We start from the raw sequence: 16,712 nt of genomic DNA, 5'->3' as shown, positions 1-16,712 counted from the left end.
CGGAAAGACGTTGGCTGTCTATTATTCGCCACAAAGAGTCCCTCAGTGTCGAAAGCATTAACAATTTGCTTCCCACGAGCATCAGTCACCTTGTCACCCCAAATATTATTATTATTATTATCATCATCATCATCGTCATCATCATCAGCTTATTTTTATGTGCTCTGCAGGACGAAGGCCTCTCCCTGCGCTCTCCAATTATCCCTGTCTTGCGCTGGCTGATTCCAACTTGCGCCTGCAAATTTCCTAACTTCATCACCAGAGAGTATGGTGCGCGTTAAAGCCCCGGATATAATCCTCGGAGCCGGAGAGCGGCTGCAGAGGTCTCTTATGATTTCTCCAATCGAGATCTTCTAGCGAGAGCTCACATATACGGACGCCACGCTGAAACTTCGGTTTCCCAACCGCACTTGTGCAGCAGTGACCTCCAAAGCACTGCTGCAAAAGTTTTGATCTGGTGGAACGTAATGTGGTATTTCACGTCTGACATATAGCATGGCACTTCCGTTCGGAAATGTCGAAATACTTTGGTTTCCATGTGCGACATAACCAGCAATTGATCTGGAACTTGGAAGGCCAACCTCGGGCAGGGCCAATATCGGCACATGCATGTTGCTTAAAAAAGCGACAGTTCAGGTAAATGACACCCAATACCCGCATAGTTCCACTGCATAATAAGCGGTACCTATGGGCGAGATGGTGAACATTGTGTCCTGACCGCTTCTATACCGCTAGGTGTTTGAAGAAGAGATAAACCTTATAGAATTACTGACTTAAGAGCCAGGACTACTTCTAGCATGTCCTTCATCGAGCTCGCCGGCATCTTCTCTATGTGTGATCGCAGTGCCTTCAAGAGAGCATGTAGCACCTTTTGACAGTCCTCCTGTGTTGTTGTTTCACCGTAACGCGAATGGGGTCGCTGCAGTGCAGACACATAACTTCGCTGTTCCAGTTGTGCAGAAGTCTTCTAGTGTTTATGCTTTCAATGATTTGACTGCTTTAGCCGGTCCGCTGTGCGATGGCACCACTATATGTGTTCTGGGTTCCTGAAGTAGGCTTCAGGCTTGGCAAATCAGTTTCACTCTTTGAGCTCCATGTGATATCGCCTGACTATCTGCGACTCTCCGTCTTTTCCCCCGTATTATTCTTCTCATCATTTGCCTTTGGTCCCAAGATAAACGTTTTCCTTCGCTTTGTTGCCGCTGCCCGCATAGAACACTTACTATAACTAGCTGGATGGCCCCCACTTCAGTTTACATAGAGAAAGTTCTCGCTGCACGCGCATGTTTTGAAATCATGCTGTCCTCCACATCTCTCACACCTCTGCTCACTCCGGCAGTACTTGGCCACATGTCCATAACGCTGACACTTGAAGCATCGGGGTGCTGTCTCAACGTAGTCAATGGTCTCGTGTCTTGTGAAGCCCAAGCTGATCTTTTCTGGACAGTCTTTGTTTGGAGCGAACGTTAGAACCATGGTGTTGGTTCGCCTGGAACTCCCATTCGGATTCGGAAGTTTGGACTCGTCGCTTTCTTTTTCTTGCATGATAAACCCCTTGTGGTTTTAGGCAGCCCAACAGTTCCTCATCAGTGTACCACTTCGGCACTCGTCTAATAATACAGGTGTTTTGCAGGTAAGAATTGGGCACTCGTGCTGAGATTGCAATCCCCGAGATTGACTTGCAACTGAGAAGGGCGTTCACATGCTCCTCTGTCTGGACATCTAGAAGCAGCGCCCTTTGAGCCGTAAATCGGTTCCTAACTAGCGATGCGCCAATATAATATAATATATAATCTGTAGTATTCCGCGCCATTAGCAAACCAGATTCCCCTGGAAATCAGGCCAGACATTGGTAATTAAACAATGCACCACTTAAGGTAGAAGCCATGATGAATGGTTATGGCTTACCGCGCGTGCTATGGCATCAGCAGTTGCGTTCCTTGAAATGTCGCAGTGACTCGGGATACTTGAGAATATAAGGTCACGACAAAGCGTTAGCAAATTGCATTTCATATATTAACGCACTGCTCCCTTTTTGCAAGCTGACTTCCATTAGGCAGAAGGATAAAGTTGCGAATCACTCCTGTTGCTACATGTGCTGTATTTTGCCATTGCGGACTTATCTCAAAACTTCGAATATCAACACACACGTGCACTACATCGTACTTGGTCAAATAAGGTATCATGTACATCAGACGAAGAAAACAAAAAGCACCCACAATGACCAAAGGAAGCTTTCCTGAAAAAAAAGAAGCGAAGGAAAAGCTTCGAACGTTTCTACCGTTACTGCAGCACACAGAATGAACGCGTCGTCGATAACATGCTTAATATCATTGTTGGGATTGTTCGATGTGTGTTAGTAGTTTCTGCTATTCTTCCTTGTTCTTGTTCTTTCTTTTTTTTTTTGCAAAGTAGAGAATATACAGGCAAACCGGCACCAGAAACACGCTCGAGGGGACCAGTCAGGCCGGAAAAAATAAAATGCCTCACCGCTTAAGATGTGGTATTGTGGCGGCATCCAGTGGAAGAAAGCAGAAGTAAGAGCACCGACAAGGGAAATTCAAAACTGGCGCTCTTCGCTTCGTCCTCGCTAACGCCAACAGATGGCAATTACAGCGCTACCGGTGACTACACTGGGGTAGGGTGCCCGGAATGCCCACATTTCCTTTTCTGTACGCGCCATCGCTACGACTCGCTAATGGCCCCCTCATGCACCTCCCTCATTAGGTCGGTAGCATACTGTGCTCTGCAATGAAATAAATGTTACTGGAACGCCGTTGCTCAGATGAAGCTTTATGCACAGTCCTCCACCTGTGTTTTTGTGGTATTACATATTTAATGTTGGCGCCGACAACTTGCCATTCCCGCATTTGTCGGTAATAATTACGGCAGACCAAAACACGCGGTAGCCCATAACTTTTCGGAGTGGTAATTTTGGCTGACAACAGAAACCTCCTAATAACTATACGATGCAGGGATGAAAGACAACGAGTGGGTTTGTATTAATTATAACTGGATGACTACTAATTAGCTCTCAACGAAGAGTGCTTACTCCAGAAATGTGAAAAGCCATAGACAACAGGCCTATAACGTTACATCATTCAATTTATGAATAATTTGAATATAAATAATATTTTTTGAGGGCATTTACAATAGGTACAAAGGAATCGGTACTAAAGGCACGCCGCCTCTGCCTGGCGAGGCCCCGGACTCTTTAGACGCTTTAGTATAATCAAATAAAAAAATAAAAAAGTTTTACTTATTCACGCACACACATGGTTTAGACACCGCAATGCTGGGCAGCTGCCTCAGAGTCACAAGAATAGCTTAGAGTCACAAGAAAGCCAGGAATTGCATTTCAATGCTATTATAGGACAATATGATAGTATCGCATGCACGCAGCAAACATCGTTAGAGTGTCTTATAATAACGTAAGATATTCGAAACTTGCCAAGGTTGAAGACTGGGCGTGTTGGTATAGCATATCTCTAGAGGTTGGAATGCGCAACATTTTAGACGAGAGACGCAAATGAGGAACACACATGACAGAGCGCTACTTGCAACAACGGTTGTTGTTGCAAGTAGCACTTGCCGGTGCAGTAGGTAAGAGAACAAGCTTCATTGGCCGACGTGTCCACCTTTATTTCATTAAACCTATTTCTCCATCCTCTTATAAGCACCCGTTGCTGAAGAGTATTTACAGTGTTTGTGTGGTATATGAGATGTAGCTGATATCAAACGATATCAAACAAAAATGCCGTCGCTCTTTGATGCACAGTTAGCGTCGAGTTATGGCGGCTGTGGAACTACATCATGTTCTCAGGTAAAACTGGTGCCTTTATCTGAATTTCGAGGAGGAAATTGTTTTCCTTATTTGTGTCTTCCTGAATAGTACCATATGACACCGACGGAAAGATTGCATTGAAAATGCCGCTGAAACGAAACGTGGAAGCGAGCTTGACTGCACGATATTTGCGCGATGTGGTGAAGAATAATAACGGTAACACGCACATGATACAAACCAGCGGCTTTACATAGTCGTATGTCCTAATTTGACCATAGCAGGGCACTCGAAATTGGTCTAAAGTACCCGTAGTTCAAATAAACATTGCCTCAGAAAGTACGTCAAATAAAGAGATTCGCTGATTTTATTTGAATGTTTCCTATTAGACTGTTAACTTTCGGATTGGCGACCCGCCGTGGTTTCTTAGTGGTTATGGTGTTGGGCTGCTAAGCACGACGGTCGCGGGATCAAATCCCGGCCACGGCGGCCGCATTTCGATGGGGGCGAAATGCAGAGACCGCCCATGTACTTAGATTTAGGTACACGTTAAAGAACCCCAGGTGGTCCACATTAATCCGTAATCACCTCGGCCACTACGGCGTGCCTCATAATCATATGATGGTTTTGGTACGCAAAACCCCATAATTAAAAAAAAATTAAGGTAACTTTCGGATTGGTAGTATCTGAATCGTGCATTCATTTGGGTTCACTTCAACGAACGATTCTTGCAGGACAGTACTGTCTAGTCATTCACAGAAATGTCACGCAAGTCGAAGTTAAAGTACGTGCCATGACGCGCAGCGTCTGTTTAGCACTTGGTATCGGTAGCACTTGCTAAAGCCCCTCCATATATAGACGACTCACTTGCGACTGCTGCAGCTGCTCGCAGTCGCTGCCATCATCCGACGGTATCGCTACGGGGGGCTTTGGGCGCAGTCAGAATTTGCGTTGTCTTCGTCGTTCAGCGGATCGCCCACTGACTTGTCGGCATCAATGTGCCTCTTCGATTTGTCATTGCAGACAGTCCAGGACTGCCCGAGAAGCTGGATATGCAACCATCATTAGCTGAAAGCACCACATCGTGGGAGGTGCCCCCTGCATCTTGGCGAACAGTCGAGTGTCCTTCAGGACCCTTTTCGGAAATTTTCGGAAAGTTTCACCACCACCATCACCACCACATCGGGCAGTTCGAGATTGTCAGGAACGGATAATCGAAGATGCCTATTGGTTCATGGCTACGTTGTCTGTAGAACGCACTTGATAACGCCGTTCACGAATCGACCACCCTTGCATGTTGACAGTGTCGCGTTGTTCTGCAACGCTGCATTTACCAGATGGCTCTTTCGTCACGTTTGGAAACTTGGTAGTATCTGCCAACTTGTTTGTTTGTTGCTGGCTGCTTCAGCGTTTCCAGCGCTCCGGCTCGACCGGCTCAATTTGCCATCTCGCAATTAGTAATTTGTTAAATAAATCAAGTTATTCAATGTTTGTGATTTTGAATTCGGAATAACCATATTTCTTTCTCTATCACTAAGGTCTTTTTTTAATGTGTGAACATTTTTTGGCGAGTATCTCAGCAAAATCTGCCCGTCGCGTGACGCCGTATATCTGCAAAATAAATAAATGCGTAACTGTTCAAGTTAACACATGTAATCGTTAAAGCAGTGTAATAGTCGATGATTGGTAGCGTTAGAAAAACAAAAAACAAAATACTTCTGACCGGAATTCAAACCATGGACCGCAGAGTGGCAGAGAGGTGTCTATGTGAGCTACATTACATTCATGTGAGTTAAAGTTGCTTTGGCCTCAGTTTACAGCACACCCGGTCCAAGTCAAAAGGACACTGAGAGGTTTCTCTCCATTTCCTTAGTTTCCTAGTCCTACAGTAACGCGTAAGCATTATTTAACGAGTACCCTAGGAAAATCTGTCACTCCCATGACGCCTTACATCTGCAAAATAAATGCAGAATTGGTCAAGTTAACACATGTAATCGTTATGATAGGACAATAGTAGACAATCGGTAGAGTTAAAGGATAATAATTAAAACCTCCTTACATCGCCGTCGCCGCCTCAAGGTCGTAACAAAAAGGAAAATAAAGAAGTTAACACATGTAATCGTTATAATAGTGCAATAGTACATGATTGGTAGCGTTAGAAAAAAAGAAAGAAAAAACTTCTGACGTGAAGGTCGTAACGAAAAAGGAAAATAAAAAAAAGGAATAAAGAAAAAGGAAAGGCCCGGTTGTGACGGCGTTTCGGCTCAGTTGATACGATATATCTGCAAAATAAATGCATAATTGGTGAAGTTAACAGATTTCATTTTTATAATAGTGTAATACTAGATGATTGGTAGCGATGGGTAGACATGCATAAGCTAGCTAAATTAGTGAGCAAAAGCGAAGTAGCAGCCGAGCCAAAGAATGCTTACGCATTAGTAGACAATTCTCATAATTTCTGTAGCATTTTTTTTAATGCGGCGGCCCCTGATCAAAACCAGGCCGTCGGCGCTGCAGCCGAGTCTGTAACGCTGACCGACACCAGAAGCAGTGCTAAATCATGGGTGGGCCAATCCTGATACCGATATATGTCATCAGAAGAGTTTCGTGCTATGGCATTAAAATAGTGTGCAGTGGTGTGGTTTGAAACCCGTAATAGCGGTGATCTATCTATCTATCTATGCTGCTAAGCACGTCGGATCTATCTATCTATCTATCTATCTATCTATCTATCTATCTATCTATCTATCTATCTATCTATCTATCTATCTATCTATCTATCTATCTATCTATCTATCTATCTATCTATCTATCTATCTATCTATCTATCTATCTATCCTATCTATCTATCTATCTATCTATCTATCTATCTATCTATCTATCTATCTATCTATCTATCTATCTATCTATCTATCTATCTATCTATCTATCTATCTATCTATCTATCTTTATTTTGTCCCTTAACCCGATTCCTCCTGTGTAGGCCATAAAAGCGGATCCGCCCCCGTCTGATTGACCTCCCTGCCTTTCCATTTCCTCATCTCTCTTTCCACAAAGAGCTGCCAAATTACCCAGATAGCAAGTGTTCACACAAATGTATGCGTTCACAATCTATACCCATCAAATTATCGCTGACATTAAGTCTGAGAAGTCTCAGTAAGCAGCCATATGGCAGCGTTCACGATCGTGGCACGATCGCTGCGCATCGGCGTAAATTATGGCTAGCAGTTGACGGAATACACTCAAGTTCTGTAATAATGTTTAGAAGTGCTGAAGCTTTCATTCAATGCTAAAGACTTTAACAGACGTTAGCCCATACGCACATAGGAAGCTATGGCGTAGACGAGACACTTTCTTTTTCGCTATTTTTATCCTATCTGTCTCCTAAGCTTACATATATGCCTGGGTTGCAAGCTCTCTCAAATTTTCGATGTTGAAAACTCAACCTACCTGCATTGGAACTCGAGGTCGTGTTATTTGGATATAATTTGGCTTATATCATTCCCATTAAATTGTACTAAAGATGATGTAAAGGGCAAATCGTCGCTGAATTTACATTCCCCCGTCTGAAGAAATTGATGACTTTGTTCGATATGGTATTTTTTATTATATGGTATTTAGGAGATGTTGACGCCTTTAATTGGCGCCGGCTACTCCTTTTCACATAGAGGTATGAAAAAGAAATTAACCTACACGCTACAAAATTAAATGTCAACTCCAAATCACAATAACACAAAGCCCAGTCACATAAGTACAGTAATACCACACTAATACTGGAAGTCAACTTAGAAACACAGCAACACAAAGTTCAGTCACAAAGGCGCATTAAGTTAAACACAAAATTCAGTCACATAAGCATACTAATGCCAGACTAAAACTGAAAGGCAACTCAGAAAAACGGCACACAAAGTTCAGTCACATAGGTGCACTAAAGTAAACACGAAGTCCGGTCACGTAACTATGCTAAAATCACGGCACATAAGATAGCATGGATTCGATTCAAATGAAAGTACATGAACACCAGGTGTCGAATTTACCATAGAGTAAGTTTATCGCAGATAAACACTCTTTTCAATAGTTTCCGAGAATATTGCTCGCTTCTAGAAATCTCTTTAGGGCCATTAACGCTCGTCTTTGCAACGAATATGTTGGCCAAGGACCTAAGATCTTCCTGAGGCTAAAGGGCCTGCGGTCAAATGTCTTTAAATCACGTTCTAAACGTTGTCTGTGTGTCTCGTGTCGCGGACATTCTAACAGACGATGCAGCACATCCTCATCCGCGTGGGCACAAGTACATGCCGGACTATCAGCTCTTGAAATTTTTTGTAGAAAATGTTTTGTGTACGCGGTACTGAGCCGCAGACGGTGAATGAGTGTTTCAAAGGGTCTGGTTGTATTCAATGTCGACGGGATTTTGAATTGAAGCGCAGGGTCAATGTGAAATAAATATGAAGATTTCGAGTTGTGATCAAACCATGTCGCTTTGCAACCACGGACTGAGATCTGTCTTGTTACGTGCGACATCGAAGAAAAGAAAGGCAGCTTAACGCCAGTATAGAGCGTGAGAGAGAGAGAGAGAGAGAGAGAGAGAGAGAGAGAGAGAGAGAGAGGGAATACTTTGGCTGTGGTAACAGTGGGAATTCACACAGTATGTGAGGTATTGTTAGGGTATCGAGCGCAGGCTAAGTAGAGACCTGCATTATTAAAAGTATGCAGAGACAGATTACAGGAGGATGGACACTGTCGATGACGCCACTCAGCCGAGCCTCTTGAGACTTGCATTACATGGCAGAACAAGGACCACTTTTTACGTACATTATTTAATACGTATAAATGGCCCAAGTGCTCCACAAGAGGCACCACATTTTTCTTTAGTTTTTTTTTGTTAACGTGCACCCTAGACTTTCCTCACGTCTTCAAACCAGCCCTCTTACCCACCGTCATCCTTTCTTGGCTAAGTAGAAAGCCAAGAGGCATTGCGACAGCGACCTCTTACGAGTTGCCATTACGGCACTCTTCTCGTCGCCAGGGAATTACAGTAACCTCGCGTCCCTTGCCACGTTTTTTTTTTTTTTCATCTGCGTACATAATGCACGAACTTGGAGTTCTTAATTATAACTAGAGTTCGTTACGAAATGACACAGGAACTACGACTCTTTAGCTTCGACGTCCACGCGCAAGCACAAAAGAAGAACCGCCTCGCCGCGAAAGCACGACGCGTGATGCAACGTCGCACTGTTTGTCCTAGCGATGTGCTATTTTGACTTGCTTTTTTCGTTTGTTTGTTTGCCTGAGCTTCCCTTTAGAAGGAGTATCAACCCTCGGGGGCCACACGCTTAATTGAACCACTTAAGACCTTGGCGAAACAGTTCCCCTCCTTAAACGTCCCCGGGAGTGTAACGCTGAGCGTGGCGTCGCGGTTCCAGCACCATGGCTGCCTGCATGCCAGCTAGAGCCCCGAGCCAGCAGCTTGCTCGCTCGCAAGTGCGTTCCGCGGACTAACGAGCAGAGCGCTGACTTCTCGGAGACCGTTTCAAATGATAATCGTGCGGGACCGTTAAGAATTTGAGCGACGGTACTTACTGGAAAACGACCGCGCCGCATGCTGAGGCACCGGCGAAGGAGCTAGACAGACAGGGCGCAGCGGTGAAGGGAGTGAGCGGTTTTTCTTTTCTTGTCACACCGATTTCTCCTTCCTTGCCTTTTCTCGTTTTATTTTTTCCGGTTTTCTTGAACCGTCACCGTCTAGGTCTTCGCGGTGATGCCGGGCCTCCGGCTTACGCGAGTCACTGCCTCGCAGCGTCGACGCATGCACGCTAGCCTGTACAAACTCGCGCGAACGCAGGGATGTCCCCTCCCACCCTCTCTTTCCTTTCCCTCCTCTCGGTGCTCGCGTCTTTACTACAGTTCTTACGCGTCCGAGACTTCTAGTTAATTGTGCTGAGCGGAGAGTGACGCCTCGGCTAAAAATGCTACTCAAAGTTAATCCGCAATTGTGTTTTGCTTGCCTCACGAAAGAAACAGGGAAGTAGAAGCAAATAAACACTTCAAATATTTCACTGGCGATGTTGTCGATGTTTGAAGGAAATAACGTCATTTCTTAGGAAAATGTTCGTCGAACTTCTCGCATTGAAATGGGAATAATTACGCGCACGCGCGCATAAAATAAACGAGGAAACAAACAAACAAGCAAGCAAACAAAGAAGCAAGCAAACTAACAAACAATACAGAAAGACAGACAGAAAGACCGACTTGCAAACAAGCACACGGCGCACTTGCACACATGAACACACAAGATCATAGAAAAGGTTGGACTTCAGAGAGAGAAGCCCGTGATACGACTTCAAGAATTCCTTAAGGACGTTTAACAACGTTAGGGAAATTCAAACATTTAAATTCGATCGTGAATGCAAACATCCCAAACATGGTTGCGACTATGCTTTAATGTGATCAGAAGCAGCACTCGCGATGAAAGATAGAAGGGAAATTCAGCATGTATAAACATATTTGTGAGGTTTTCGAATCGCTCAAAGGGAAATATTGCCTTCGTGGGTCTTCAGCGTACATTAAACTTTCGCTCTCTGCCTTTGCGAGAGACGCTATCTTTGAAGACGAGGAAGGCGCTTTGAACTAAGCAAGAGTGTCTAGTATGTAAAAAAAAAAAAAAAAAAAAAAAAAAGAAACATGCAGTGCAGCTCTCAATATGATGCTCGGAACTGTGGCGTTGCGAAAGAGATAAATTTAGCTTTCAGCGCAAAAGGCAGCCGTCTTCCCCCTCCGGGACTGAAGACACAATGTTACAGGCCTTAGATGCATCACGAATACGCCATTTTCAGGTCGCGAATAATCTCCTGAGTGGGGTTTCTTTCATATTGCGCGCAGTCCTTAAGTTGAGTGACATCACAGGGGCTCCCGGAGATGGTCTTTGTGCCTTTAACTCATAAGTTACTGGCTTGTTTGAGTGTGTCGTTGGCGTTAATCACCCTGGGCCAGTGGTGCACTGCGGACAGTCGTCGATCTGTTTCTCGTCCAATCATGTTGCAATCTGTCTTTGCCCATTTCCCGGGTTTCACGTGGCTGTCACCCCTTTAACGGTCTATCTACGATGCGAACCTCTTCGAGTATTCCTGCGGCTGCTGTGCCGTCACCGACGCCACCCCTTATCGACACTTCCCTTATCGACACTTTTTTATTTTTATTTTTATTTAGCATACCCTCAGGGCCATTATGGCATTATAGAGGGGAGTGGTTTACAAGAAAAAACGGGTAAATGTATTTATTTATTTATTTATTTATTTATTTATTTATTTATTTATTTATTATTTATTTTATTTATTTATTTATTTATTTATTTATTTATTTATTTATTTATTTATTTATTTATTTATTTATTTATTCAATACTGTAGGCCTATTCAGGCCTATACAGGAGAGGGCATACAAGGGGAATGCTAATGGGGAACAAAAATCCATGCTAATGGGGAACAAAAAATAAAAAAGGCATAATACATTGTAAGCATGGACGACAACAACAAAATAATAAGTGGACTATACATTTGAATATTTCAGTGGGCATACCAGTATTTGAAAACATGTGTAGGATAAAAAATAAGAATGCGGCAGTAAAAGGTTATGCAGTGTGTGAGAGCGGTAATATGAAGACAGAGACACAAAGAAGGAAAGGGAAAAATCGTTTGAACAGAATGAGTCAATACATGCGCGATGCATTGTTTTCGCTTCTCTTTGCGCACCGAACTATATATAGTCTTAATGCAGTTAGTCAAAATAAGATTCTGCAAGTGACAAAAAATATGTCAACTGATTCGGCAGGTCATTCCACATTTCGATAGCTAAAGGAAAGAATGAATACTTAAACGTATTACAGCGTGGGAGGAAGGGGAGTATACATCTCTCGTGGTTAATTCTACTCGAGTGACGGTTCGGAGATTTCAAGTATTCGTCCTTATTTATATTTACTAAATTGTGCGAAAGAAGGAAAATGAACTTTAGGGAGGCTAGCTTACGCCGGCTAGCCAGAGTTGCGATACCGGCTTGCATACGGAGCGCAGTAACGCTCTCTATTCTGGCATACTTTGAATAAACAAATCTAAGTGCCATGTTTTGGATTTTTTCTAACGTGTCGGTCAAGTGTTTTTGGTGTGGGTTCCAGACTATTGCTGCATATTCCAAGATGGGTCTAATAAGTGTTTTGTACGCTGTTAGTTTCACTTGGGGGGACGTACTAACCAGCTTTCTCCTTAAAAGACCTAGTTGCTCGAATGCTCGTCTAGGAATTCGATCGATATGGACATCCCTCTTTAAAGACTGCGTTAAGTGACCCCTAAGTACTTTACGGTATTCACCCGTTTGATGTCTGTACTGAAAAGCGTGTACTGAAAATGGAGAGGTGTTTTTCTATGAGTAACCGTAATGCACATCGTTTAACAAACTGGAGTTAGTAAGTCAAAAATATATATACATACAGAAGACAAGTGGCACCTACATATACAAAGTTGAAAAATGCCAAAAAAGAACAACGTTCCTAGTTACACAGTATTAGCTATAACGTTCTTTAATAATTACTTATCTGGAATGGTAGCCGTCGAGGCAGCAAGGCGATTCCACTCTTAGGAAGTGCGCGGTACAAATGACTGCAAGAAAGCGTTGGATCTGCATAATGGTATGCCGATCTTTTGATCTAGTCTCGGTGATACATACGGAGGCGGGGAGATAAGTTTGTTGCATAACAGCGGGTGATAAAACAACTTATGAAAAAGACACAGACGGGACATTTTGCGACGTGGTGAGCGGGATGGTAAGTTAAGTCTAGATTTCATGGCACTGATACTCGCGGTTCTGCTGTAGTTAGAAAGAATGAATCGAGTAGGACCAGACCACTCTCTTTGAAGAGCCACTTAATGCCAAGAATCCACCTTTCCATCATACTTTGCCACTGCTGACCTTCCACGTATGCCCCCATGGGTAATTTCAAAAATATGGGTACCGTCTCTCTATTCCAGGAATTTCTAAATAATCGCGAACGCCTACCGTAGGCCTCAGACATCTAACACTTGAATATATGTCGAAAGAGTATGGCTCCCCGGTGAATGTTTATACAGACGGATCGGTCTCGTCGTATGCGTCTGCTGCAGCTTTCGTCGTACCTGCGCATCAAGTCATTCGACGGTTTCGTCTGTGTAACAAGACGACTACAACATCTACGGAACTAGTGGCAATCAGAGAGGGAGGCAGTTCACTATATTTCGCGACAGCCCCCTCAAGTATGGACAGTCTTCAGTGACGCAAAATCGGCTCTGCAGCTACTTAGAGTTGTAATGAAAGAAAGCTCTTGCAGAGTGTTGGTTCTTCAAACTGCCGAGCTATACGTTCTAGCGGAAGAAAACGGCCACCACATCACATTTCAGTGGATTCAGAGTCACTGTGGTGTACACGGCAACGAACTGGCCGATGCCGAAGCCAGGAAAGCACTCGAAGAACCACAGTCACTGCTTGCAATTCCTTCTTGAATACGAAAAGCGACAGAAATGCACTGACAATCCATATAATCACCACAGACGACTCGAAAGATTGGACCCTACCATGAAATTTAGGCCACGACAAAAAATTCAACGCATCTGTGCCAGTCTTCTGCATTTCTGCCAGTCTTCTGATATATATATATATATATATATATATATATATGTTACTACCCCTTTATACTGACCAAGTGTGCAGATAATAATTGTATTATTATAATATAATATCCTTCTGATAAAACCTGAAAATATAACGTCGGTTCACAGACCTCTCTAAAACAGACCGATGTGTTAATGAAATGGTGAACAATATTGAATGGTTCTTGGTTCTACTTTAATTTCTTTGATTTAGCCAGTCACTGTGCGTCACTCGAGGTGTGCCCGTTCTTCGCCACTCCTCTAGAATGGGCCTGCCCCACTATGATTCCTACATAAAACCTCAACATTTCATGTCGGCTAACAGATATCTCTAAAGCACTTTGACTAGTTAATACAATGGTGAAATATATTTAAGGGGTTCTTTGATTTCCTTTACTTCTTGCCATTTGGCATGTGCCACTGGGAATGAGCCCGCTCTTGGACAATCCTCCAGAATGGGTATCTTTACCAATGTGATAAAATAGGAAGAGAATCCCTATAGATGTTGCTTGATGCGTGTCGTGCTTTTCTGTGCATACATGTCGAGCGGTCATCCCCATTCTTCCCTCGACAAGCATCGTACATCGCCTTCGTCCTTGTCACTGTGCATTCGCCTGAATTGGAGTATTCGTTTCGGCATAGCTTGTGAACGATGCAGTGCATAAACATGGAACTTGCATCATAATAATCTTGCGACCGCTTGTGGTGATAAACATAATCATTTTATATGAGATTACTCGTTGCATAGGATGAAAGTAAATAGAAGTGTACGCACCACTGTTAGTTGTAAGCATTTAATTAACTGCTTTACATAGATAGCAATATGTGAGTCGTATATATAATAGACCTATTATAGACCTATTAGCCTGCTTTCAGCCTTGTAGTATTGTATAAAATATTCACCAAGATAATTTCCAATAGCATCAGGGCAACACTTGACTTCAGTAAACCAAGAGAAGAGGCTGGCTTCAGGAATTGGATATGTTAAGATGGATCACATCCATATCATCAAAATCTGCGGAGTACAATCAACCTCTCTATGTGGCTTGCATAGATTATGAAAATGCATTTGATTCAGTAGAAATACCAGTAGTCGTAGAATCATTGCGTAATCACGGAGTACAGGAGGCAAACGTGAATACATTGGCAAATATCTGCAAAGATTCCATAGCTACCTTGGTTCTCCACAAGAAAAGTAGAAAGGTACCTATCAAGAAAGGGGTCAGTCAAGGAGATACAATCTCTCCAATATATATATATATATATATATATATATATATATATATATATATCATAAGAAGTCAACGAACTAAGACACGAAGGACAGCATAGAGGAAGTTACTTGCACCTATTACTTGACTTAAAGAAATGATAAATAATGGAAAGTTAAATGGATGAAAAACAAATGGCCGTAGGTGAGGCACAAACCCACGTATTCGTATTATGCGTGCGATGCTCTTACCATAGTGAGAAGCCGTGGGTTCGTGCCCCATGTTCGTGCGCATGCTTCCACTTTTCTTTTTATATACGGTGCATCCATTATTTCCCTTACTATAACATCGTTGTGATGGAACATTACTTGTTCTAGAAAAATCCGCTCACGGGCTAGTTGGAACATCTTCTTGAAGTGTACAAAGTTTGTACAGCGCAATAAAATACAGAGACAGGAAAGTAACACAGAAATGAAATGGACTTTCGCCGACTTGATATTTTCGGCGAAGAACAAGCTCAGTGGTCTCTGCAGAGCTGGACAGATGCGCAAGCAATCGCACTGCGCTCTATGATACACCAAGCCAATGTACAGGTACGTGGCATGCACCAGCTGCGTAGTGTATCGCATTCCCCTCACCTGTGGGCGTGTGTACATGGGCAGACGGGAAGATGTCTGAACAAACGTCTCAGCGAGCATCTATACAATGTTGAATCGGACAACCACTGAGTATATGAGAATGCACGTGCCAAGCGCAGTTCGAGTGAACACAAGCAATGTCCCGTCACAAAGATGTGACATCAAGGGAATTGATGGAGACACTGCATGAAAAAAAAAAAAAAAACGGAAGTGTGTGCGTGAGCCTGCCATCGGCAGCTCTTCTGGACAGTGAACTTCCTCTCATAGATATCTGACTGTGACGTTATTTTGATGCCAGCGTGTTTTGTGAGATAGTGAGGTGGTGACACGTATAATTATGGCGAGCATGCGAGAGAAGTATCTTGGCATCTGTTAAAACACGTGTTAAAAAAACAGTTGATAGTCGGCGCATGGTCCTGTAGTTTCGTGTCTCCCTTTCGTCTTCTTTGTTTGCGCTACAGTAATTATGAATCAGTAGTAGCGAAAGAACTTGTTTACCCTGGGCGTTTGCCGTCAGGTGTAACGCCGAAATGTGGGCCGATCCTGGTGGTGGTGCAGAAAGAGTCCAAGCGCAATGGCACATGCCCCTGTGAACTAGCGAAGCTGTTTAAGCTCGAGGATTGTCCGTCGAGAGTACGCCGCAAAACCTCCGCCTGGGGATGACGTCACCATGCGTCGCCTAGCAACGCATAACCCCAGCTGCGCCGACCGCGCCGAGCCTCGCCACAGCTGCGTGAACCGCGACGTCATCGCGCGCGCCGCATCGCTTCGCCTTAGATTTGCCGAGCCATGACGTCACCAGGCCGTGCGGAGTGGTTGCCGCGGCTGCGCAGAGGTGGAGCTAAGCCATGACGTCACTGCGCCGATCCACGGGATATACAGCTCCGCGTCGCCGCCACGGCGACACAAAAGCCCCGCCCTCTTCGCACCGAGCACGTCGCCGCGAAGATGGGGCGGTCGAAGAAGAGCGTCACTCCCGAAGAAGAGGAAGCGTGGCGCAAAAGCCGCCGCACCACTACTCGAGAGCGAGTGAGACGACTTCGGTCCGATCGCGAGTATTGCGCTGCCGAAGCGGCGCCTAAACGTCGGCGATTCGCAGAAGATCCGGAGTTACGAGCCCGCGAAATCGAGCAAAAGTAGTTGAGCGTCTCAGGAGCGTCCAGATACTTTATTGACCGAGTGTTCATTGCTCCTTGGGCTGTCGATGATCCCGGGGTGATCTTGCGCAAAACGTGGCCGAGTCTCGAAGCGTAACCTCGGAAAAACTTGGCCGAACCGAGATAAAACTAGGTGGGGTCACCAGCTTCGCTGTTTGCCCAGTCTTCGCACCACTAGTGTAAAGCTGCCCCTAATATTATTGCGATAGCAATTATATGGACCCTCCAAAGCAGAGTTCTGCCATCGGCGTC

This window comes from Dermacentor silvarum, chromosome 2, assembly GCF_013339745.2.
Source record: "Dermacentor silvarum isolate Dsil-2018 chromosome 2, BIME_Dsil_1.4, whole genome shotgun sequence".
Taxonomy (NCBI): domain Eukaryota; kingdom Metazoa; phylum Arthropoda; class Arachnida; order Ixodida; family Ixodidae; genus Dermacentor; species Dermacentor silvarum.
Note: the sequence above shows the minus strand (reverse complement) of the source record.